This window comes from Macrotis lagotis, chromosome 3, assembly GCF_037893015.1.
Source record: "Macrotis lagotis isolate mMagLag1 chromosome 3, bilby.v1.9.chrom.fasta, whole genome shotgun sequence".
Classification (NCBI taxonomy): domain Eukaryota; kingdom Metazoa; phylum Chordata; class Mammalia; order Peramelemorphia; family Peramelidae; genus Macrotis; species Macrotis lagotis.
Genome location: NC_133660.1, coordinates 240,011,101 through 240,034,541, shown reverse-complemented (window position 1 = coordinate 240,034,541; position 23,441 = coordinate 240,011,101). Strand labels below are relative to the sequence as shown.

The window sequence follows — 23,441 nt, the reverse complement described above, 5'->3', positions numbered from 1 at the left end:
TTTGGGGGAAAAAAATCACCTTGGCAGACATGTGGAAGATAGATTGAAGTGGGGAAAGACTTGAGGCAGGGCTACCACAATGCTGCTGTAGTAGTCCAGGTGAAAGGTGATAAAAGTCTGAACTAGGTTGTGGATATCTTATTTTCTCTGTGGAGGCAAGGGGTCATTTAGAAGAGACATTATGAAAGTATAAATGACAAGATTTGGCAATGGAGTAGATAAATTAAATGAATAAGAATAAGAATTTGAAATCGAATCAGAGGTGATGAACCTAAATATCTTAGGGAAAGGCTGTGCATTCAACAGTATTAAGGGAAGCTTAGAAAGCAAGAAGTTTAGGGGAGAAAGATAATTAGTTCAGGTTTGAACATTGAATTTGAGATGCCTTCAGAACACACATCAAAGCAAAAATTGGAGAGACATAGGTCAGCAGAGAGACTAAGACTTGAAAAATAGATTTGGGATTCATCTGCCTAGAGAAGATAATTGTACCATTGGGCTATCAAGGTATCACCAAATGAGACTGTAAAGAAGTGAAATGATAAAGGGGCAGGACAAAGTCTTGGGGGACACCCATGATCAGTGAGCACAACAAGGTTGAACACCCAATAAGTGAGACAGCAGATGTCAGAAATATAGGAGGGGAACTAAAAGAGCTCAATTTCACATAAACCCAAGGAGTATCTGAAAGAAGAAGGTAAGTGAGAGATTCAAATGCTTCAGAGAAGTGAAGGAAGTTCAGGACTGAGATTAAACCATAATATTTGCAATTAAGGGATCATTGATAACTTTGGAAAATAGTTTCAATTTAGTGATACATTCAGAAGCCAGTTTGTAGAGGGTTTCAAGGAGAAAGGAAAGGAAGGCAAGTATAGACTGCTTTCCCAGGGAGATTAGGCACAAAGGGAGGAAAGATATAGGATGGTTGCCAATAGAGATGGTCACATCAAGTTGTTTGTTGGTGAATATTTTAAGGGTGGAAGAGACATTTGTAAGCAGCAAAAAAGGAACCAGTAGATAGCCTGGAGAGATTGAGAAAGAGTGTGAGGATATTAGTGGGAGCAATTTGTTAGAAAAGTCAGAGAGGGATGAGATCAAGAGTGCCTGTAGAAAGATTTGTTTTGATTAGGAAGGAAGAGTCATCTTTTCCTCTGAGATTAGAACAAAAGAGGAGATAGTAGAAGGAGTGATTTAAGATGGGGAAAAGGAGTGAAGAGAGAACTCTCAGCAAATGACCTCAATTCTTTCAGTGAAGAATGAGGGGGAAAGACTTATCAGAAAACAGTAGGGAAAGGGTATCCTGAGAAGTTTGAGGAAACATGGGAAAGACTGAGAATGTGAATTGATTAGGGAGGAACAGATTATTAGCCTTGCTGCAGTGAGGGCTCAGATAAGATCAAATAACACAAATTTCTAATGGACTCAGTCAGAATGGTTTCAGCTTTGACTCTAGCTTCTTTCAGTAGCATGTGAATAAATATATAGAGGTGAAAGCAAGAAATGGTGGGAGTGATGGGGGGAGGGGGGAAGATTGCCAAGGCATGATAAACAAGAAGTCAAGGGGGAAAGGAAATTGAGGGTAGAGAATTGTTCAGTATTGAGATGGTTTCCTGGGGTAGGGCTAGGAGTAAAAGGTAGAATTTATAGAAAGGCAGATTCTGGCTTGGTCTAAGGAAGAATCTTATAGCAATCAGAAATATGAGTCAAATAGTGAGTTCCCTGTCACTAAAGGTATCTGAGAAGAGGCTGGATGTTCACTTGTTGGAAATATCATAAACAGAGGCTCTTATATTTGGGATCCATGATCTTGATTTGTTTGGAGGGTTTTTAAGATTTTGATGACTGTACTTCAATATAATCGATTTTCTTTGTAATCCTATGCATTTCATTACATGCATTTAAAGACATTATTCTGAGAATAGCATCATCAAACCACCAAAGAAATCTGTGACACCAAAGAAAAATTAAGAAACTTGCTATAAAGTGATGCTCTGTATTGGGGGGGAAAAGTTAGAAACTCTGAGATTCTAAAACTCTATAGAGTAGGGAAGGTGGGAAGTAAAAATGAGTTATCAAAAGCAGAGACTTCATTAGACTAGGTTGGGAAGCCAAGACAAGCCTCCTACAAGTTGACAAGCAGCTTTCCCAGCATGCTGTCTGGCTTGGGGGTGGGAGAGGGAAGGGAGACAGGCAAATGGACTCAATGCACCTGCACCAATCAGTCACCAAGAAGGACTGAGATGCTTGAGCAAACACAGGAGTGGCCCAGCTGCACCATGCCCTGCCAGGCAATGAAGGGGCACGGGAACCCTGCCAGCCCAGCTGAGCTTCCCTATTCCAACAGGAGATATTGAACACCCAAGCATTTTTCCTTCTTTCCTGTGGAGACCTGAACAAGACATTCTGTACTTTCTCTTGTCTTTCATGTCTCCCCATCGGCCTGCCCAGGAGAGAGTGGGAATCTCTAAACAGACCTCCTGTCCTGTTCTCTAAGCCTTTCCTGGTCATATTTTCCAAATAACTTTCCCACCTGGTCCTTGGTCTTCTCTTATTCCTTCCCCAGAAATGAGAAGTTGAGCCTAGGATTATTTCATGAGCTCCACAGAAATAGGGCCTCCATAACGTGAGCATTAAGCACAATGGGCAAGGGTGGAACAGAAGAGAAAGGCAATCATACATAAGGAGAGGGCCACAGAAGTTAGGTGAACTGGTGCTGGCTGACCCATGAAGTCTTGTATGACGAAATCACAGATTCAAAGCTGGAAAGAACTTCAGAGATTGAATACTCTAAACCCATCTCTTTATAGATGAGTAAACTGAAGCTCAGGAGAAAGGGGGACAGATATGGTCAAAAGTATAGGTGATGTGAAAATTAAAAATTTCAATTTTTAAAAATCTGACTCCATACCCATTCTTCCTTCCTCTATATCATGTAGAATCCTAACTAGTATACACCAAGAAACGAGAACCCTAAAAATCATGAAGAGAAAATAATTTTTTCCAGGGTTTCCCCAATCATAGTGTAGCAAGCTTCACAATGGACCTCTAAAGGTAAGGAGAAATATTCTATAATGTTTTGTCCTTCATTTTTGAAGAGGATCATGACATCAGGAAAGTGAATGTCATGACAAGAATGTGAATTGGATTGAGGGTGGGGAGGGGTTGTTCTAAGTCACCAGCCTCACTTTCTCCTCCAGAGCCATCTGTGTCCTATGGCCAGATGTGAATCAAGATGACTGGAGATGGCCCTGGATGCGAGGCAATCAGAATTAAGTGACTTGCCCAAAGTCACACATCTAGTAAATGGCAAGTATTTGAGGCCAGATGACTGTATGGCTTTCTGGGCAATGTCACTTCAAGGACACAGGGTTATCTTTTCTCAAACCTGGAAGAGACCCAGGACTCTTGTAGATGTGGTGCTTAGAGATAAGAGTATGAGATGAGAAGAAAGCAAATCGAAATTTTACTAAAGCAGCTAGTTCTTTTATCCACTATGGAAAATGGGACAACTGTGATGATTGTGGACACTATCAAATCACTGACAAACTTTTTCCCTGATCAAGAATTCAGGCAGTCAATAAAATGCCACTTTGCCCTTTCCCCGTCTTTTGTCTAAATGCATTGTTTTCGGATCTTTAAGTTGTTCATTCACTGTTTTAATTAGCACCAGAACTGATCCATTTGATATAAAGGACTGAACCAAACTGCACATTTTTGGCACTGTGTTTCTTTAATTGTAAATGGGGGATGCTAAAGAGATGAAAATGTTGGATGTTCATATACAATCACAAAAAGGGGGGGCTGAGATTTGAACCCTGAGTCAAATGTACCAAGGTTTCTTTTGGCTGACTCTATTCAAATAAAAAAGAATATTGTGGTTTTGATTTTTTATAAACTTCCTCAAAAGGAAGAACTGAATTGAATGCTAGGTTTTCTCCCCCCTCCTCCCCGAATCCTAAAGAATCAGTCATTTGCTATCTGTGACAATATTTCCTCTATATCCTTTGCCCTTTCTCTCTGATAATCTCTCTGTAGAGGTAGATTGGTATAGAGATGAGAGAAAATAGGAATTACATAATGGAAGGAGAAAATATATGACTAGAAGGGTTATATTCCAAAGGTGGGGGCCAGAGGAGGGAATGAGTTTCCATTTCACTTCCAATCCCAAAATCTAAACACAACAAAGCTCATCTAGTGACCCCACGTAGCATTCAGTCTAGTCATGTTGATGCAGTAATGCTCTTCCCTTCTGCTGAAGACAAAGCAGCCACTCACAGTTATTTCACCTAATGTGACCCAATCTGAAAGATGTATAAATGAGGCACTTTAGGATTAAGTGAAAGCATAAAAGTTATAAATGTACACATATCCCTACTGTACCCAACTTCAAGCATCTATGAAAAACATATGGGAGCTTGAGCTCATTACCAACTTATGTTGCCAACATTTCTCTCTAACACATACTTCAGTAAGTCTTACAATCAAAACTTTCAGACTGATTGTATGCCTGCTAGAAAATAAACTCCTTGAGGACAGGAGCAATTTCACTTTTTATATTCTCAGTACCTAACCTAGCACTTGTTTAATAAATGTTTTTTGGTTTATTGATTAGTTAGAATAGGACTAAGTAGAGGTATATTTGTTAAAAAATAATGGATATTTGATGAAATGTCCTGAGTACTAACTAGTTGAACATCTCCCCGGTCTGGAAATCAGAAGATTTTGCTCAGGGTCCTGACTCTATTGATTTCTATCCCTGTGGCCTTGCACAAGTCATTCATCATAGAACTACAGAGTTGCAAAGTGACAAAAGGGTCATTTTAGCTACCTCATGCATGAAAGGAATTCCCACTCGAAGATGCCTGGCAAGTGGTCATCCAGGCTTTATCTGAAGACCTCTAATAAAGAAGGCAATCCATTCTACTTTCAGATAGTCTTAGGAAGTTTTTATTGACATCAAGCTTAAATTTGACTCTTTGCAACTTCTACCATTGATCCAAATTCTTCTTCCTGGGATCGAGGAGAACAAGTCTTCCCCATGACAATCCTTCAAATACTCCCCTTAGACTTTTCTTCTCCAGGCAAAACATGGCCAGTTTAGCATTTTTTTCCTCTCTGGATCCAATTTAAGGTCCCTCTCAAGCTCTAAATTCATATTTGAGCTAAATTTAGGTGCCTTGATGATTTACCAATGACTAAAGAAGAGGGAAGGTTTTCCAATCCCTATTATAATCGGTGATTAATTGAACCCCTATTTTATTCTAATCAGTATTAATCAGGGTGATATGATTTTATAAGGGTAGTGATTATAAGTTTTATATATGTGATCCCAGAGCTATGAACAGGAATTGTAAGTGCACTTACTTAATCACAGGAAACTAACTAAAGGTCCACTCCCCTGTTTTTGCCTTATTATGATGACCAAGCCCAGTATGGCAGGGGTGACTCAATAGCATGGAAAGGTCTTCCAACTATTTTTGTTGCCTCTCCATACCTCATCATCCCTCTTTTGCCCAACATGGGAAGATTACCATGAGCACTTGAGCAGCAAATGACCCTAATTTACCAGACTATGGTGTGCCTGTCTCCCAGGCCATCAGCCTCCATAGGTGTTTTGACATCTGTTTATCAGTCCATCCCATGGGTATGTTCATTGGTTCAATGGAACCTCATGAAAGGTCAGATAGATCTGTCAGAGCCTGTTCATCAGTTCACATTTGTCAACTAGTTTGTCTCATCTATATCATCTAGGAATCAAGTGATATAAAACTAAGACCCTGGAGGAAGGGGGAAAGGAGCATCTCACATCCTGAGGAAGACCTGAGGTCCACTTCATTAGAGGAAGCCACAGACCCTAATAAAATATTATTGACTCTGCTGTGCCTCAGTTTCTTTTATTATAGATTAGTCAATTTTGAATTCCACACAATTCAGCCCCAGAATATCAGGACCTCTCCTTTCCTTGAGCACAAGGTATTTTGCTTTACTGAGGAAAAAAACAATATTTTTCACTAGATTTTTAAAGATGATAGCTGTCTTTGATCCAATCAAGGGAGAGTTTGGAAGTAAGTAAAAGAACAAACTGGGATTCAAAATACATTTCAGAGTTTGTGAAAATATGACAGATACACATAATTAACTGTCATAATATTGAGACAAGAACCTGATCTTTATCTGTGCACAATAGAAATTAAGTGTATGCACTCATTCACTCAAATGGAAGTCATGTCATTTGCCCTGTTCCTGCCTCCCTCTTATCTTCATTCACCTGGACCAAAATCTAACAAAACTTGTTCCCCCCATCCCTGGTCCTGGGAGAGTTGATCATTTTGAAATTCAACCCTGGGGCTGAACTGTGATTAGTGAATAAGTAGAAACTGTCATAAACCATTCGATTCAACTTACCTTGAGACCATGCTTCACCTCCCCTTCCATCTGCCAAAGTAATGTTCCTTCACCATGGAAGAAGGCTAAAATGACCTCACTATATTAGAGACAAATTACAGTGTATCTGACAGTGGTTGATCAGACCAATATGAGCTTGGAATGCGCTACCACAGATTGGGCACAAATAATCCATGTGAATACCTGGGATGGGTTCTCTAAACTTATGCATCTCACGCTTTCTTTGAATGGCTTCTATTCTGGTTTGCTCATAAAACACAACATCCTCTCTGAGGAGGGCACACCATGCTGGGCGGGGGGGGAGGGGGGTCCTGTGCCAGTTTATCCTATGATGCAAATTAATTTCAAAGTTTTTAAGAGAGACCTTCAGAATGTCCTTGCATAATACTCCCCCCGAGTGGTTGTCCTGTGTGAGCTGTCCATAAAATAGATATTTTTGCCATGATGTGGCCAGTCGTACAGCTCTCTGTAGTAACATTTGAATACTTGGCAGCCTAGCTTAGAAAGAACCTCAGTGTCTGATATCTCATACTGCCAGGTGATTTTCAGAATCTTCCTAAGACAATTTAAATGGAAGCGATTCAGTTTCCTGACATAGTGCAGATAAACTGTCTGAGTTTCACAGGCAAACAACAATGAGGTCAGCACAATGGCTCTGCAGAACTTCAGTTTGGTACTCAATCTAATGCCTCTTCTCTCCCACACTTTCTTTTGCAGTCTCCCAAATACTGAGCTGGCTCTGGCAATGCCTGTGTCAACCTCATTATCAATGTGTATCTTTCTGGAAAGTATGCTGCCAGGATAAGTGAGTTTATCCACCGTATTCAAATCTTCTTAATTTGCTGTAACCAATGGTTCCACATAAGGATGGTGTGGCGCTGGCTGATGGAGCACCTTTGTTTTCTTGGTGCTAATTGTTAGGCCAAAATGAACACAAGCAGCAGATAATCGATCTAACCTTTGGTGCATCTCAGTTTCAGAGGCAGCACTGAATGTACAATCATCTGCAACCAGAAGATCATGCACAAATACTCTTTCCATTTTAATCTTGGCTTGTAGCCTTTTCAAGTTGAAGAATTTACTGGCAGTGTGGCAACTGAACCTGAGGCCATGTTCATCCTCAGTGAAGACATTTGATAACATGACTGAAAATATCATGCTAAAAAAAGCATGGAAGCAACCTTGTATCACTCCACTGGTGACTAGGAAATCATAAGAGCATCTTCCACTCTCCAGAACCTGGGCAAGCATGCCATCATGAAGCTGATATACAATACTGATGAACTTCTCCAAATTTAGACATAATTTTCCATAAGCTCCCACAACTGACAGTATCAAAGATCTTGATCAAATCTACACAGACCTCTGTTCTGCTCCTAGCATTTTTCCTGAAGGAAGCAAACACCATATCAACTATTTCTCAACCCTTTTTAAAAAAAATTTTTGCAAGGCAATGGGTATAAGTGATTTGTCCAAGGTCACACAGCTAAGTAAGTGTTAAGTGTCTGAGGTCACATTTGAACTCAGGTCCTCCTGACTGTAGAGAGAATACTCTAGCCATTGTGCCACCTAGATACCCCTACTCAAACTTGTCTCTCAGGGAGATGACCAACTTTCAGGTAAAGGATCAGTCCATTAAAGAACATTCTAGCAAGAATCTTACCAGCAATGACTAAAAGAGAAACAGCTCTGTGATTGTCACAGAACAATCTATTCCCTTTACTTTTATAGAGATGGACTATGGAGGCATTCTTGAATTCCTAGGGAATAATCTTATGCCATATTACCCAGAAATTGTCAGTTACCTTTTGTATGAACTCAGATTGTCTTCAATTTGAGATAAACAGTCAATGATTCCTACATTGATTGATGACAGTCTATTAAGAATACTATGGAAGTCTTCAGCCCATCTCTCTGGGGTCATATCTATCACTCATTAATGTGGCTCCATAAGTATGAGTAATTGAGATGCACTATATGTCCTTGGCCCATAAATAGCCTTCAGGGAATCATAAATGTAAATGTGAAAACTAAATTTCATCTGCCTTCTTACTTAACCAAGAATCCTACATCTCTCTAAGCTTTACTTTTGATGGAATGCTGCTTTCTGAGAAAATGAATGAACTCTCCTGTGGTCAATTTTCACCTAGTATCGGTTGTATTTCCCCATAATTTTCACCAAACCAGTCTTAATGTTTGTGAGTGCTCTGACCCAGATGAGCAAATGCAATGCTGTACATCAAATCTCTGAAAATTTCCCACTATTCTGCTCCACTATTGTCTACTGTGTTTTGGCTCAACTTTCCCTCCAAGTTAGCAATAAAATGTTCTCACTTAGAGAAGCACTCTAATCTCTTGATATTAATTCTTCTGGTAGCTATTTTGCCTTGGGGCTGCCACTTCAGTTGGTGTGAATATTTAAGTTGGGGAGGATGAGTCTGTGATCAGTCCAGCACTCTGCATCTTTCATTGCCTTTGTCACTCTCTCATATCCTGTCTCTTCCCCTTAAAATCACATAGTCTATTAGATGTCAATGTTTGCGGCAAAGGTGTATCCAGGAAGTTTTGTTGCATTTAGGTAAATGGAAGACAGTATTTATGATAAGAAGAGTATGAGATGTACAAGTCTTCAGTAGTAAATGAGCATTGCTTTTGCTGTTTCCAACTCCATTCCTCCCAATGCCTCCCTCTAGGTATCACAGTCTGAGACTACTCTAGCATTAAAGTCACCTAGAATTATATACTTGTCCTCTTTTGGCACATTAATGATAAGGGTCTCCAGGTCTGCATAATTTTTTTTACTTCATCAGATTTCATCATGGTGGGAGCATAGACACTAGAGATGTCAATCTGCAAGTAGCAATTTAATTGTCCTGAGTTGTTGTTCATTCCTTTTTGTAGATATACAATATTGTTTATTAGATTCATTTTTATTGCAAAACCTTCCTCCTTCCTATGTGCGCAACTCCAACTGCAGTAAGTTGGCCTTCATTTGTCAGTCTTATTTCACTCAGGGATATTATTTGGAAGTGGTACTTACTGAGTCCTCTTATAACAAGAATTGTTTGTCTTTCAAATCTATTGGATCTTGTGTTGTCTATGAGTATACAGTCCTTGTACTGACCGTGAGTGGAATCATCTTTGAAGAAGTTTTTGTGTATTTTTTTTGTGTGTTTCAACCGCAGGGTGGAATCCCCACCTGATGTTGTAATCATTCCAGAGTTGAGTAAGCGGACAGTTCTAGGGTGCCTTTTCTAGTACCTTTTTCACACCAAGAGTGCTATCCTTAAAAGACTACTCAGGGGACAGTTAGGTGATGCACAAGTCCTAGAGTTAGGAGGACTTGAATTCATATCCACCCTCAGAGATTAAATAATTACTTAGCTGTGTGACCTTGGGCAAGTCACTTTAACTCCAATGCTTCCCCCCCTCAAAAAAAAGACAGCTCAGACACCCAGGAGGCTGCTGATTCACACTACTATTTCCAGTGAGAAGACAGCCCTCTGGTCTGGTTGCCTGTATGCGTGGTATCTGTGTATCTGCACCTACTGCTTTATCACTTGTCTGTCACCACAGGACTTTGAGATAGAAATGGTAAAATGGCATGAGTGATTCATGTTTAATTGGATTTAAATAAGATGGAATTGCAAAAGATTATTTTCCTCATTCTCTCTTCCAAAGACATCAAAATCCTATGACAAGACACAGTCAGGATAAGTGGTGATGGTTCTAGATGCAGTGGATGACCTTGGTATCTTTGACGTCTACCCAGTTTCTAAGCACTCCTCAGTACCTGCTTTAGTTGCCCTCGTAGTTGTTGGAAGAAAGTGTTCACATTCATCCATTCCACCAGTGAAAGTCTTCACTTGTTTGGGGCAGGCAGCTCCCCTAACTCACTGATGAGTTTGAGACCCCCTCGGTTTTTCCTCAACCTAGTTTAGCCTGTCTGCCAAAATGGTTTACTTTGGTGTGCTTACTGTACAAGCTAAAGTTTCTTTAGCCTGTGCCCAAGGTGGACACCAAAGCCCTGAAAAGGCTCTGTAGCCCTCAGACCAGAGGTACAAATCTTCCTTGAAGATACTGTACACTTCACGATCTGTCATAATAATAATAACAACCATAAATAGCAGCTAAGTATTTATATCATACTTTAAGGTTTGCAAGGCATCTTACAAATATTATCTCATTTGATCCTAATATCTACCAAGATAGGTGTTTTTATTCTCATTTTACAGATACAAAAACTGAGAGTGAGAGTGTTGCCCACGGTCACACAGTTAGTGAATATAATACAACACACACCCTCCCTTCACAGAAATGCAGAATTGGGATTTTGAAAGATCTAGAGATCCCAGATCTCTCGATTGGAGTTGAATGACTGCAGGAGGACTTTGGACATTGGAAAGAAGAGCAAAACCATCCCTGGCTAGTCCTGCCTAGTCTGGCCTTGATAGAGTTAGTCAGTGAGGAGCTAAACGAAATGTAAAGTGCTGATTTATCAGCCCCACAAACTGTCTAATGTTTAACTGTGTTAAATCAACTCCCCTGGAAAATGTAACAGTAATTAAAAGTGATTATTGTTACTTCTTCTTGTCAATCTATGAGTCTTTTGTGTTTAACATTTCTATTGTGTAAAGGTAATAAATAGTTGCCCAGTACCTGAAAGTTAAAAAAAAAAAGAGATTACAAGGGGCAGCTGGGTGGCACAGTGGATAGAACAACGGACCTGGAGTCAGGAGGACCTGAGTTCAAATCCGACCTACCTGGCTGAGTGACCTTGGGCAAGTCACTTAACCCCATTTCCTTGCAAAAAAAACTAAAAAACAAAACAAAAATGGATTACAACCTGTATGACCTTTTTAAAACAATCAAAAAGTTATGAAAGTTAAAACAAGCCTATTGAAAATGGGATGAGACCCAAATGAACACATCATCACAAGAGCATCAATAGAGGAAACTGACAGAGACAACAAATAAATATGATTTGGAACAAATTTTTCCTTCTTTCTATAACAATTTATTTAAGGCAGTGGCAAAAAGCAGACCTACACATCTGAACCGTATTACCTCGGGTCCTTTTGTGCTATATGAAGAAGTAGAAGTAGTCACAAAGAAGGCACAATTGGGAAGCAGAGCTGATGCTGACCAAGTATACAATAAGGAAACCTGTGCTCTAGGCAATAATCTTGAAAGCTCTGAGAGATTATTTCATTGGGTGTTTTAGAGAAGAAAGGAAGAACAGAGAAAAGAAGGGATAGGGAGGGGAGAGAAAAGGAAAGAAGAAGAGAGGAGGGGAAAAGAGAGAAAGAGAGGAGAAAAGAGGAGAGGAGGGAAGTGGAAGGGAAGAGAAAAAAAGGAGAAAAAAAGTGCTTTCACTGTCTTGCCAGTCATCCCTCAAGCTCCCTAACACTGAACCTAACATAGTTCTGCTCTCCTCCACCTCTGCCCAGGACTCCCCAGGCTACCTGAGGGAGAAGAGTTGTTATTGCTCTGTTAGAATGAGTCCTTTCTAGGTTAGCCAGGTCTGCATGCCATGGGACTGGATTTAGATCTATTCTGTTATATACCTCACCATTTTTTAGACTTTTAAAAAAAATTTTATTTAAGGCAATGGGACTAAGTGACTTGCCCAAGGTCACACAGCTAGGTAATTACTAAGCATCTGAGGATGGATTTGAACTCAGGACCTTCCTAACTCCAGGGCCAGTGCTCTACCCACTGTGCCATCTAGCTGTCCGCCACCTCACCGTTTTGGGTAAATTATTCTGAAAAAGACAAGAGCAACATTCCCTCTCTTCTGCCCATCATCCCAGTTATTTCTTCTCACTCATTTTTCTCTCTGTCCCCCCTTGTTCCTTCCTCCTCATCAGACGAGGAGTGGCCAAACTTTATTTCCAGCTGAATTAGAATTTGTGATTTTATTGGCCTCTCTTCCCCACCCCAAGAGGAAGAAAACACAACCCTTTATAGGGTTCACACCTGCTGCCTTCCTCTTGGGTTAGAACAAACTTTCTCATTCCTTTTCATGAGCCCCTTTCTGTTCCCATCATATTCTTCCCAGGAACCTTGTCATTCAGGGTTTGGGTTTTTTTTTGAGGCATCACTCAGCCTCTAGCACCAGTTAACTTCTAAAAGTAAGATTACAGAAAAGAAGGAAGGTCAAGAACAACCTGGCTCTCTCTACCAGCATTTGTGCAAACACAGCAAACCCTTATCCCAATTGAAATGAGTCAATGTTATTATTAGGACCCAGACCTACTAGCCAAGTTCTTCATTTTTCCCATAGTCTTCCTTCCCCCAATCTCTCCTGCTCCAATTCATCTTTTGTACAGCTGCCAAGTTAATCATCCTAATGCACAAATATGACTGTGTCGCTGCCCTTGTCAGAAACTTTCAATGGCTCCCTATTGTCTCCTCAGTCTATCATGTAAGAATTTCTACAATCTGCCATCATCTCCCTTTCTGCCCTTACTCCACATTACTACCTTTCTCTTACTCTAGCATTCATCTCAATTGCACCACTAGATGGGGCAGTAAACTCAGTACTAGGTCTAGAATTAAAAAGAGGAGTTCAGATTTGACCTCAGACACATGCTAGCTGTGTAAGTTATTTACTATCAGTCTGCCTCAATTTCCTTAACTTTAAAATGGGGGTCACAATAGTGTCTAAGCCTCTGAGGTCTATGTGCCTCTCAAGCTTGCCTTGAGAATCAAGCATACTTTAAAAAATGCATGTTTCCTTTCCTTCAGCTTTCTTGCCCCCATCATTGACACAAACTATTCTTCACGCTTGAAGCAGCCTCTCATCATCTCTTCGATTCCTTCAAAGCCCAACCCAGTGTCTACTTCCCACATGAAGTTTCCCTTGATGCTGCCAGATAAAAGTGGTCTCTACCTCCTCGAATTATTCGTGGCAGTCTCAAGCTAATGCTCCTACCACACCTGCCATTCATTTGTGTAAATACCACATTCCTGCTAATAATCTCTAAGCTCTTTATTTTTTTATTTTAGGATTTGGAGGTTTTTTTGCAAGGCTATGGGGGTTAAGTGGCTTGCCCAAGGTCACATAGCTAGGTAATTATTGAGTGTCTGAGACCAGATTTGAAGCCAGATACTCCTAACTCCAGGGAAGGTGCTCTATCCACTGCACCACCTAGCCACCCCATAAGCTCTTTAAAGGCAGAAATTGTGATCTTTCATTTTTGAATGTGCTTTGCACACAGTAGTTGCTTAATACATTTATTGAATGAAATTATGAAACTGTTGAATTCTTGGACTATGGTAACCTGGGGTCTGAAGATATCCTCTTCCAAGTTCTTATATTACCTTTATCCATGTTTCCTTTGATTCATCGGGGATAAGAAAGTTTTATCTCTATAGTATGCTCCTCCTTAGATGGTATAATGAATGATGAAACAGCTAGGTCATACAGTCAATAGAGCACCAGCTCTGGAGTCAGGAGGACCCAAGTTCAAATCTAACTTCAGACACTTGACACTAACTGTGACTTTGGGCAAATCACTTAAACTGCTTCACATCCTGGACCATCTCTAGTCATCCTGATTCATATCTGGTCAGTGGACCCAGATGGTTCCAGAGGAGAAAGTGAGGCTGGTAACTTAGAACAGCTCAAATCCAATTCATTGCCTGTCATGGCATCACCTCCCTGATGCGATGGTTTTCCTCAAGAATGAAAGACAAACATCATCATCATCACTGGATGATTGAAGGATAGATGTAACAGGGTATTTCCCACTGGCCTGGCTGCTGGGGTCCTCTGATGGTGGTTAAGAATGTACAGAACTGCTTTTCAATCCTTTGTATCTCCAACTGAAATAAGATCCCCAGTCTAACAGTAAGAAGAACCCAAACCTCTTATCTTTCTGTAGGATTTTTCAGTTTACAGAGTAGTCTCACATTCATTATCTGACTTTTTTTTCTTTGCAATAACCCTGAAAAAAAAAAAATAAATAAAAGTAACACAAACAAATAGCCCTATGATGTTGCCAGGGCAGGAATTTAGAGATCCCCATTTTAGCAATGAATAAACTATTGCTCACAAATATTCAGCAACTTGCTCAAGGTCAAATGGTAAGTCAATGGCAAAGCCAGAATAGGAACAGAGGTCTTTAAATCTAGCATCCAGCATCCACCCAGTGACCTGAGCTCTGCCTCTGATCAGACTTTTAAGGGGAACAGACCTAGCAACTGCCGCTATCTACCTAATATCAGAAATTAAACATCGATCATTTGCTTTCATTTTGGATTTGCTGGGTTGCAGCCAAGAAGAAGATAGTCCAGTCACTACTAAGGTCATCAGCTCCATCTTCCCCGAAGTAATGGCTGTGTTTCAATGCCAAGAGATGAGCTAATATCCCATACAAAATATTCCAATGTCAAACGAGGAGATGCATAACCAGGACAAACACCAAGAAAGAGGGACACAGTCTGAGTGGAAGATGAACACTTCTATAGAGAAGAATGACTCCGTATTTATTAATATCCCCAAACGTGCATGCCCATGAATAGTACCTTCTCCTTTTCTCCTCCATCTTTTGTCTAGCAGAGTGATATATTGCCGCCTTTTCAAAACTCTAGCAGAGATGACATTGAGGCAAATGATGTACCTCAATAAGATTTCTCTATTGCAATGGAGATAGCTGATATATACATTTTTCCCATCTAATTAAAATTCCAGGGTTTGAAGAACTGTTATCATTCTCTGTGCCAAAGATGAATGTTTGAATAGATGGGAAGGTTTGGATACAGCAGCCCACGCACAGAACAGCATTTTCTTCTCCTGAATAAAAAGAGAGAAGCAAATGGATAATTGTCATCTCAGTGATAATGGTTCAAAAGAAATCTGAAGCACCACCACCACCACCACCACCACCACCGTTCTGTCCCCCAATGGGAACTCACCCTCCAGATTACACAAAGGGTGTCTTCTTGCATACTTCCTCTGGGCATCATTTTTGTTGTTGAATTGTTTCAGACATATCCAACTCTTTATGACCTTATTTGGGGATTTTCATGGCAAAGATATTGGAGTGGTTTGCCATTTCTTCTCTTGGTTTTAGAGAAAAGGAAACAGAGACAGAGTTAAGTGAATTGACTAGGAACTCAGCTAGAAAGTTTCTGAGACTGGATTTGAACTCATGAAAATGAGTCTTCCTGACTCCAAACTCAGTGCTCTAAACACTGCGCCACCTAGCTGTCCTAGAGCATCCTTTTAAGTGATCTCCAAGTTTCTGTTTCCACCATGCATTCCTTTCCTCTTGTCTTTTTTCCCCAAGAGTTTTTTTTTAACCTGGGCTATAATTATGTTCTCTGCTCCACTAGTATTTGAGGACTCACAACAAAGCTTTGAAAAGCATGAGGAGTTCAAGAGGACTTCAACACACTTTCTAAACCTCCAAGTTTCACATGTCAGAGTGGTTCAGATGTAGCCAACCTGAGACAAGGACTACTATGGAGGAATGAAGGGAAGGAGAGAGAGAGAGAGAGAGAGAGAGAGAGAGAGAGAGAGAGAGAGAGAGAGAGAGAATTATATTAGAAAAGAAATAGACAATAGGAAGGAAACAACTCAGAGCAGAGAGAGAAATGTAATTTCCCCCCCTTTTTCTATAATAAGAGAGAAATATTGAAATACCCACAAACCCCTGTAAGCAAAGAATGTACCTAGCAGATATTTAGTTAAAATAGTTCATCTTTTGAAACTGTTCAACTTTCCTATATTGACTCTGTACAAGCCTGCTATATAATCCTATCTAAACAAGTGTCTCCAGGTTTTCTCACCAGGCTCTCCTAGTTCTACACATAAATCCCTCAGGCTATCTTGTGTCACACTAATGTCTTCAGTTAAGGCTTAAGTTCATTGGAGAATTTAAGATTAAGCTACAACTCTGCATCCCTTATACATGCACAGGAGCACAACCTTATATCCTACATTAAACCACTCCTTAGTCCCTCCCGGTGCCACCCTAATTCTTCCCTACACAGGAGGTGGGCTACACTTCCTATAAGAATTCTGTTCATCTCCAAAATGCTCATTTTAGCTGACTTTACCTAATCAGTTTGGCTGTTTAGTTCCAACTGTATTCCTTTTCTTCTCATCTCCCCTTTTCTTGGTGTTCTCTCCAGTTCAGCTAGTAGCTGTTCCTTTTTGGCTTCATCTCACTACTTCTATGAAAACTCACTATCTTTGCCTTGCTAAAGAACTCTGTGAATTAATTTGTAACTTTTTGCAGGAACCAGTGAACCATTAAAATGAATGTCTTTTATTACCCCCCTGAGTCAGAAAGTTTTGTGATTTCTTCACTTCAAAGAATCACAGCTGTTTCTAGGATCTCCCCATCCTAGCTGACCTTAGAATCTAGCTGCATGTCTGTCATGCCACAGTAGACTTTGTAGGCAATACAAGATATACTCCTCTCGAGGACTTTCATATCTTTATATCATCACTCCTCTCAAGAAGCTTAAATTTAAGAGATTAAGAATGGAATGTATCTGGAAAAAGGAAATAAGATGAGAAGAGAACCAAGATGGTGAGGAGACTGGAAACCATGCCATAGAACTGATGGGTTAGACTAGAGGAATATGAATCATGAAGAAGAAAGTTTTAGGGAAATGTGACCAGTATCTTCAACTATTTAAAGGGCTGTCATATGAAAGAGGTGTTAGTTTGTTCTTTGTTTTGTGGATACTTTCACTCTGACTCTCATTGGTTGGTTAACAATCAACAATTAACAATCAACAGCTCAAACCCCACCTGGTCATTATTTGGACCCCGACCTCTCAGAATGGATGTGAATAGCAATTGTTTCTGTCTGTTTCTTTTCTGTTATGTTTCTGAGAGTCTTCCCTTCCCATATTGTTTTGTTTTGATTTTGACTAGGTAAAAAAGGCCATTCTTTATCTCATTTCTTAACTATCCTTAATAACTGGATGGGCATTGTCTCAGTCAAACTGAGATCTAAAAAAAGACCTTAGTTTAAAAAGGCCAAGGTCTCCTACTGCACCTGGGATCATCTTCAGTCATCCTGATCTTGCCACTGAACCCAGATATATCCAGAGGTAAAAATGAGTCTGGTGACTTTGCACAGCACCCCATCATTTAAATACATTCACTTGTTAGTTGTGGCATCACCTTCCTGATTTCATGATCCTCTTTGAGAACGAAGGACATACAACAAATAATACCTTAAGGTATTGACTAGGCATCAAAGGTTCAAATCCCAAATCTGTAACTTACCGTATGACACCTGAGCAAATCACATTTCTGAACCTCAATTTCCTCATGTGTAAAATAAGAAGTTTTCCTTGAACTCTAATGCCCTTTTCTACTTTAACATACATTGATCTTGTGACCCAGAAGAATCGGATTGATGGAAAAGGTGAGGGAAAAAAATCGTTGACCATTAGTTGGCCACAAACATCATTCACTTACAGCTCTGGGGGAAAATATGTACCAAGTATTTTCTATGCTTGACATTGGTTATATAGCTAGGCAGATAAATTTGATACTCCAACCTGATCAGAATGGAGCTCTTCTTTGTGAAGGGGCCTAGTAAAGAAGTTAGCCAGGAGAAACTACCTGTACATCTGAGACAAATATATATATATATATAGGCACAGTAGTTGTATGTCACTTAGACTAACAGAGATGATCCTTGGGACAGGAAAATAAGATTCAGGTTGCCTGTAGGCTTTCTAGTTCACCTCTCAAGCTCATTTCCACTGGAAATAGCCAGGACCTTGATTCTTACTCCTTGCCATTCCTTTAATCAAACTCTGCTTTCAGGAAAGTGCAGACCCCTCATTGTCTCCCAGAAAGATTGATATTCCAGATCTCAAACTCTGCCTGTCCTAAACAGAGTTCATTAACTTTCCTCCCAAATCTACTCCCCCCACTTCTAAATATCCTTACTTCTTTCCAAGGCACCACCAGCTTCCCAAAGTTGTAACCTGTCTTTAACTCCTTGCCCCCTTCATTTAATCAGTTGCCAAATCTTATTTCTCTCTCCACAATAGATCTTCTATCTGATTTCTCCTCTCTATTAGCATGACCACTATTTGGGAGGGTGCAGAAGGACAGGACAGCCTTTTGTTTTTTTCAAGATGATTCTATAAGGAAAAGGAGTAACGCATCCCCTACAGAGCCTGACTCAAGCCTCTTTAGCATAGATCCAATTATCTCTGAACTCTGGCCCCCAACTCTTGAGAGAGCATGGCAGACAGTGAAGGTGAGTCCTCAAAAAGAGGGACTCTAACAGATGCCATGTCAAATGAAAATGTTTGTCCTTCATTTTTTTGAAGAAGCCATCATCAGGGATGTGGATGTCATGACAAACATTGAGTTGGGGGTGGGGGGAGGAGCTGTACTAAGTCACCAGCCTCACTTTCTTCTCCAGAGTCAGCTGGGCCCAGGTATGAATCAGGATGACTAGAGATTACCCCGGATGTGAGGCAATCAGGTTAAACGACTTGTCCAAGGTACACAACCAGTAAGAGCCAAATGTCTGAGGCCAGATTCAAACTTCTGTTCTCCTGACTCACAGATCAAGGAAGGAAGGAAAAAGAAGAAAGAGTAAAGAAAGGAAAAAAGGAAGGGAAGGAAGGACAGGTGAGGAACCCCAGAAGTTTAGGATGATTTGTTTGACAATTGCAAACTTCTTCTTCACAAGAATCCTCTAAGGTAAGTAATAAAATATTATTTTTCCCATTTTACAGATGGTGAAACTAAATCTCAGAGAGGTTAATTGGCTTGGCCATGAATATTGTTAGCACCATTCAGGGTTTGGCTCTCAGCCAATTGTACTTTCTAGCACTTTCCTATTTTAATCTAATCTTCTATCACAAACAAGGATGGTTCCCATCTCCCACATTTGTCTCATAGGTTTTCTGCACAGAGAGAAGAGCCCCATACCACTCAGCACTTGGTTTCCATCCAGGCTTTTTCTAGAAATCTGAGTGGCATAGAAATTCTGAAGTGTTGAATCCACCTAAAATTCAGACAAAGAAATCAAGTTTTCCTAATTCCAACTTTCCAGGGGACTCAAGTTCAGGGGTCTGGCTCCACCTCCCTTTCTCTGATCATCTCATCAGTCTCATAGAGAACAAAGTCACATTTCCCTTCTCAACTACTTTCAGTATAGTTGCTGGTTTGTTTGGTTCTCCCCCACTTGTCCTTCTTAATCTATAAAAAGAAATAGGGATTATCACACAGTTATTACATGTACTAGTTGTGAGAAAGTGCTTTGTAAACCTGGGTTGACAATAAGAGCCTGGGTTGACAATAATCTTAGACAATATCAGTATTTAAATTCCTTAATTACATCAATTACAAGTAAAGTTTTTGGTTTTATGGATTAAAGATATATAAGGTCCCTTCCCATTATCATCTATAAAGGGCTTAGAAATGGAAAAGCCATCATTTTATAGAGACCTGAAGCCACCAACTTCCTTAGTTACCTGTTTCCTATCCCTGAGAGATGGGTTTGCTTCTGGAATCTGACCTTCCTCCAATTGGAGACCCAATCAAATTGACCTTCACTTAAGTCCTTTGACAACCAGAATTAATAAAGCATCTGTCAAATGTGTGATCCAGTTCTTAGGGTCACCATGTCAAGGTCATCAGTGTATAATATCTGGACCCTAGGAGACACAGCAAGCTATGTACCTGACCCATCAAACCCTGGCTTTTCACAACAGCCACCAATACTATTGTCACCATTGTGGAATCTAGGGCTACTTGCCTAGGGTCCTCCACATTTCCAGTGTTCATCCCTCCTTTCCCAATGAAAACCTGAGAAACAGCTAGCTGAACAAGCAAACAATAGTCGGGGAGAAGGCTCCCTAATTCTGCAAGGGAAGAATTTGGCCAGAAGTCATTCCAGCACAAAGGACTCTCTTGCTAAAGAAAACAAAGCTCAGATGGCGACAGGCCAGAGGTATTTGGATGCCAAGCTGGCCTGAAGCCCCAAGCTGTGTCTTTACATTGAGAATGTATGACTCTAAGAAGGATCAATCACAAAATGGAAGATTCTGCTAAAAGTAGGTTTATAAGGTTAGAATTAGAATTGTCAGAGTCTAAAGGAAGAATTAGACTCAGAGAGTTCTCTGGTGCTGTAAGATGAAAGGTTGTCATGGCCTGGGACTAATCAAAGACAGAGAAGAACAGAAGTAGAGACCCTAGCCTGGGCCAGTTGGGGGAAAGCCAGCAAACAGATTACCAGAAGCAAACATGGAACAGAAATGATGGGGACTGAAAGTCAGAAGCTCTCCATGGGAGGACAGTCAGTTCAGAGGAAAGGAGAAAGGCCTAAACCTAAGGAGCAATAAGTCAGACATAAGCATGGAGCAAACTAGAGCTGAAAATCAGAGATATGCCGCTGGTTGGTATCAGTTTGCCTTTAAGTCTTCTCTCAGGCCTTCTCTTTTACAATATGGCCTCCACACAACTGTTCAACTCTGTTAATCAGAAAAGCTGAGTAGGAGGAGAAAAGAGGGGACTAGCCCCCAATGGAGAAATTCAGCAGTATTTTCAAGCATCCAAAAGTGCCCCAAGTTATAACATCCCACAGGAACAATGATACAAGTCAATGGGACCATTATCACCTCAGGAGAACACAACGTATACATGACATGGACAAAGATCAGTCACACAGAAAGAACAAGAGACAATGGATGGATGATAATAATAAATAATTATCTCAAATACCATTTGTATCTTTAACGTGTTTTGCGGCACTTCATGTTTGTTCATTCATTTGGGTCTCACAAGGAGCCTCTGAATTTGCAGTAGGATGCAGGCAAGGATTGTCCAGGCTGAGGTCTTAAGGAGGTTGGTGGGAGGGAAAGTCCAATGAAGGGATTAGGTAATCTAGTTTAGACGCAATAATAGTGAGTATTTGTTTATCCCTTTAAGGTCTGCAAATTTTACAGATAAACAAAATGAGGCTGAAAGAGCTTAAGCCACTTGCCCGAAGTCATATATCTAGTAGTAAATTTCTGCTGTGGGCTAAGTAGTGGATCCGTCCAGTATTTTCTCCACCGTGCCACCTAGTGGCCAGCCTTGATTCTACACTGACATCCTTTCTATGGAGAAGGGCTCAAGAGACCTCCGTGGTGTTGGACAGATCTAGCCTGGAAAATCTCTAGGAGGATTCAGGCACAAATTATCCAGGACGAGAAGTCTTAGGGACGGGGAGGGGGAGAGAAATTCTGCACTGATGGAGCGATCGGGCAATCTGGGAGAACAGAGGCTTAGACACAATGATAGTATTTGTGTTTACCACTTTAAGGTCTGCCAAGCACTGTGCTCCTTTGATCTTCACAACCATGAGAGAGACTGTGATTATCCCCATTTTATGGATGAGGAAACGGAGACTGGCAAATGGGCATTCTGTAAATGTTGATGAATGAATGAATGGATGGAAAAATCACAGGCAAAGGCAATAGGGGAGATTGTGGAAAGGCAAATGAATTGCTAAAAGAATCGGGAAGAAGATAAGGGTCAGCAGTCCACACTGTTGAATTCACAGATCTTGCAAAGTAAAAATGTTGTTGTTGCTGTTTCTCCTGCTGTTGTTGCTATTGTTGAGTCATCTCAATTGTGTCTGACTCTTCATGATCCCTTTTCTTGTCAAAAATACTTGGAATAGGGGTGGCTAGGTGGCACAGTGGATAAAGCCCTGACCTGGAGTCAGAAGGACCTGAGTTCAAATCTGGCTCAGACATTTAATAATTACCTAGCTCTGTGGTTTTTGGACAAGCCACTTAACCTCATTACCATGCAAAAAAAAAAACTAAAAAAAATACTTGGAATAGTTTGCCATTTGTTTTACAGATGAGAAAATTGAGGCAAAAAGGGTTAAGTCACTTGCCAGGATCAAGCTAGTATCTGAAGTCAGATTTGAACTCAATTTCATCCCTGTCCACTAATATTAGCTCTAGTTATATCTACTTCTGACACTCTACTCTATATAACCTTAGGAAAAATCTCTTCACTTCCTTAGACCTCAGCTTCCCAATCGGAATAATTAGAGAATTAGATGAGATGACCTTCAAGGTCCCTTCCAGCTCTAAATCCATGTTCTTATAATTTAACAAGGTTTCTCCTGATTTGTTGTTGGTACTTTCTTCCTCCTCAAAGTTTATCTACATGACTTGTCTTCCTTTGGGAAGCTGGCCCATTCTTGGGGAGCATCATCCCCCAAAGAATCTCTCCTGTCTCTATACCCTTGTTTACTGCTTATCCCCCCAATGGTTTGTATTCCTTTGGGAGACCAGCCCACTCAAGGGAAGCATAATTCCTCAAGCACTTTCTCAAGCTTCTATACCTTTCCTTCCTGCTTATCCTCTCATGGTGGCTTATGTTACTGCTGCTGCTGCTGCTACTCACTCTTTCCCTTAGCTTCTGCTTACCTCAGTAATTCATAAATAAATTTATTTTGTCTCTAAATTATCTCTAAAATATATATATAAATGTATGTATGTATAAATATGTATATGCATGTTCTGCCTCTCAGTAAAATGTAAGCCTCTTGAGATCAGGGATTTTTTTTTCCTTTTTGCTTTTGAATCTCCCTATGATTAGCCCAGAACCTTGTAATATCAACTATTTGTGAGACACATCCACCAATTATCCCTTAGGCATTTCAAATTCAAAAATGTCAAAAATGAAACTCATTATCTTTCCCCTAAAATCTCTACCTCCTCCTAAACCACCTATTTCTGTTAAGAGTACCACCATGCTCCCCCAACCACCCAGGGTGACAATTTCAAAATCATTCTCAACTCTTCATTCTCTCTCATTCTTCATATCCAATTTGTTGTCATCTGCAAATTTGATAAATATATTCCCCATCATTTTCAAACCACTAGCAACAACCAAGTGAGAATTCCTCATTGACTCTGGCAGTCAAATAAGGATTCAGTGCATGGTGGAGAGATGTGGATATCAGGAATCAAGAGGGACCATTACTATAAGGGTTCAAGGTACAAAGGCAATAGTAAAAAAAAAAAAAAAAAAG

At 40.3% G+C, this 23,441-nt stretch overlaps 1 long non-coding RNA gene across 1 annotated transcript in view; it reads left to right on the top strand.

Moving 5' to 3' along the window:
* The window catches only part of LOC141516500 (uncharacterized), a 20,795-nt gene extending 14,930 nt beyond the window's left edge, over positions 1–5,865 (top strand). Inside the window, exons 2-3 of the long non-coding RNA XR_012476714.1 lie at positions 2,937–3,051; positions 5,752–5,865. This is a non-coding gene — a long non-coding RNA (uncharacterized LOC141516500). The remainder of the gene's footprint in view (positions 1–2,936; positions 3,052–5,751) is intronic.
* The last annotated feature ends 17,576 nt before the right edge of the window (positions 5,866–23,441 follow it).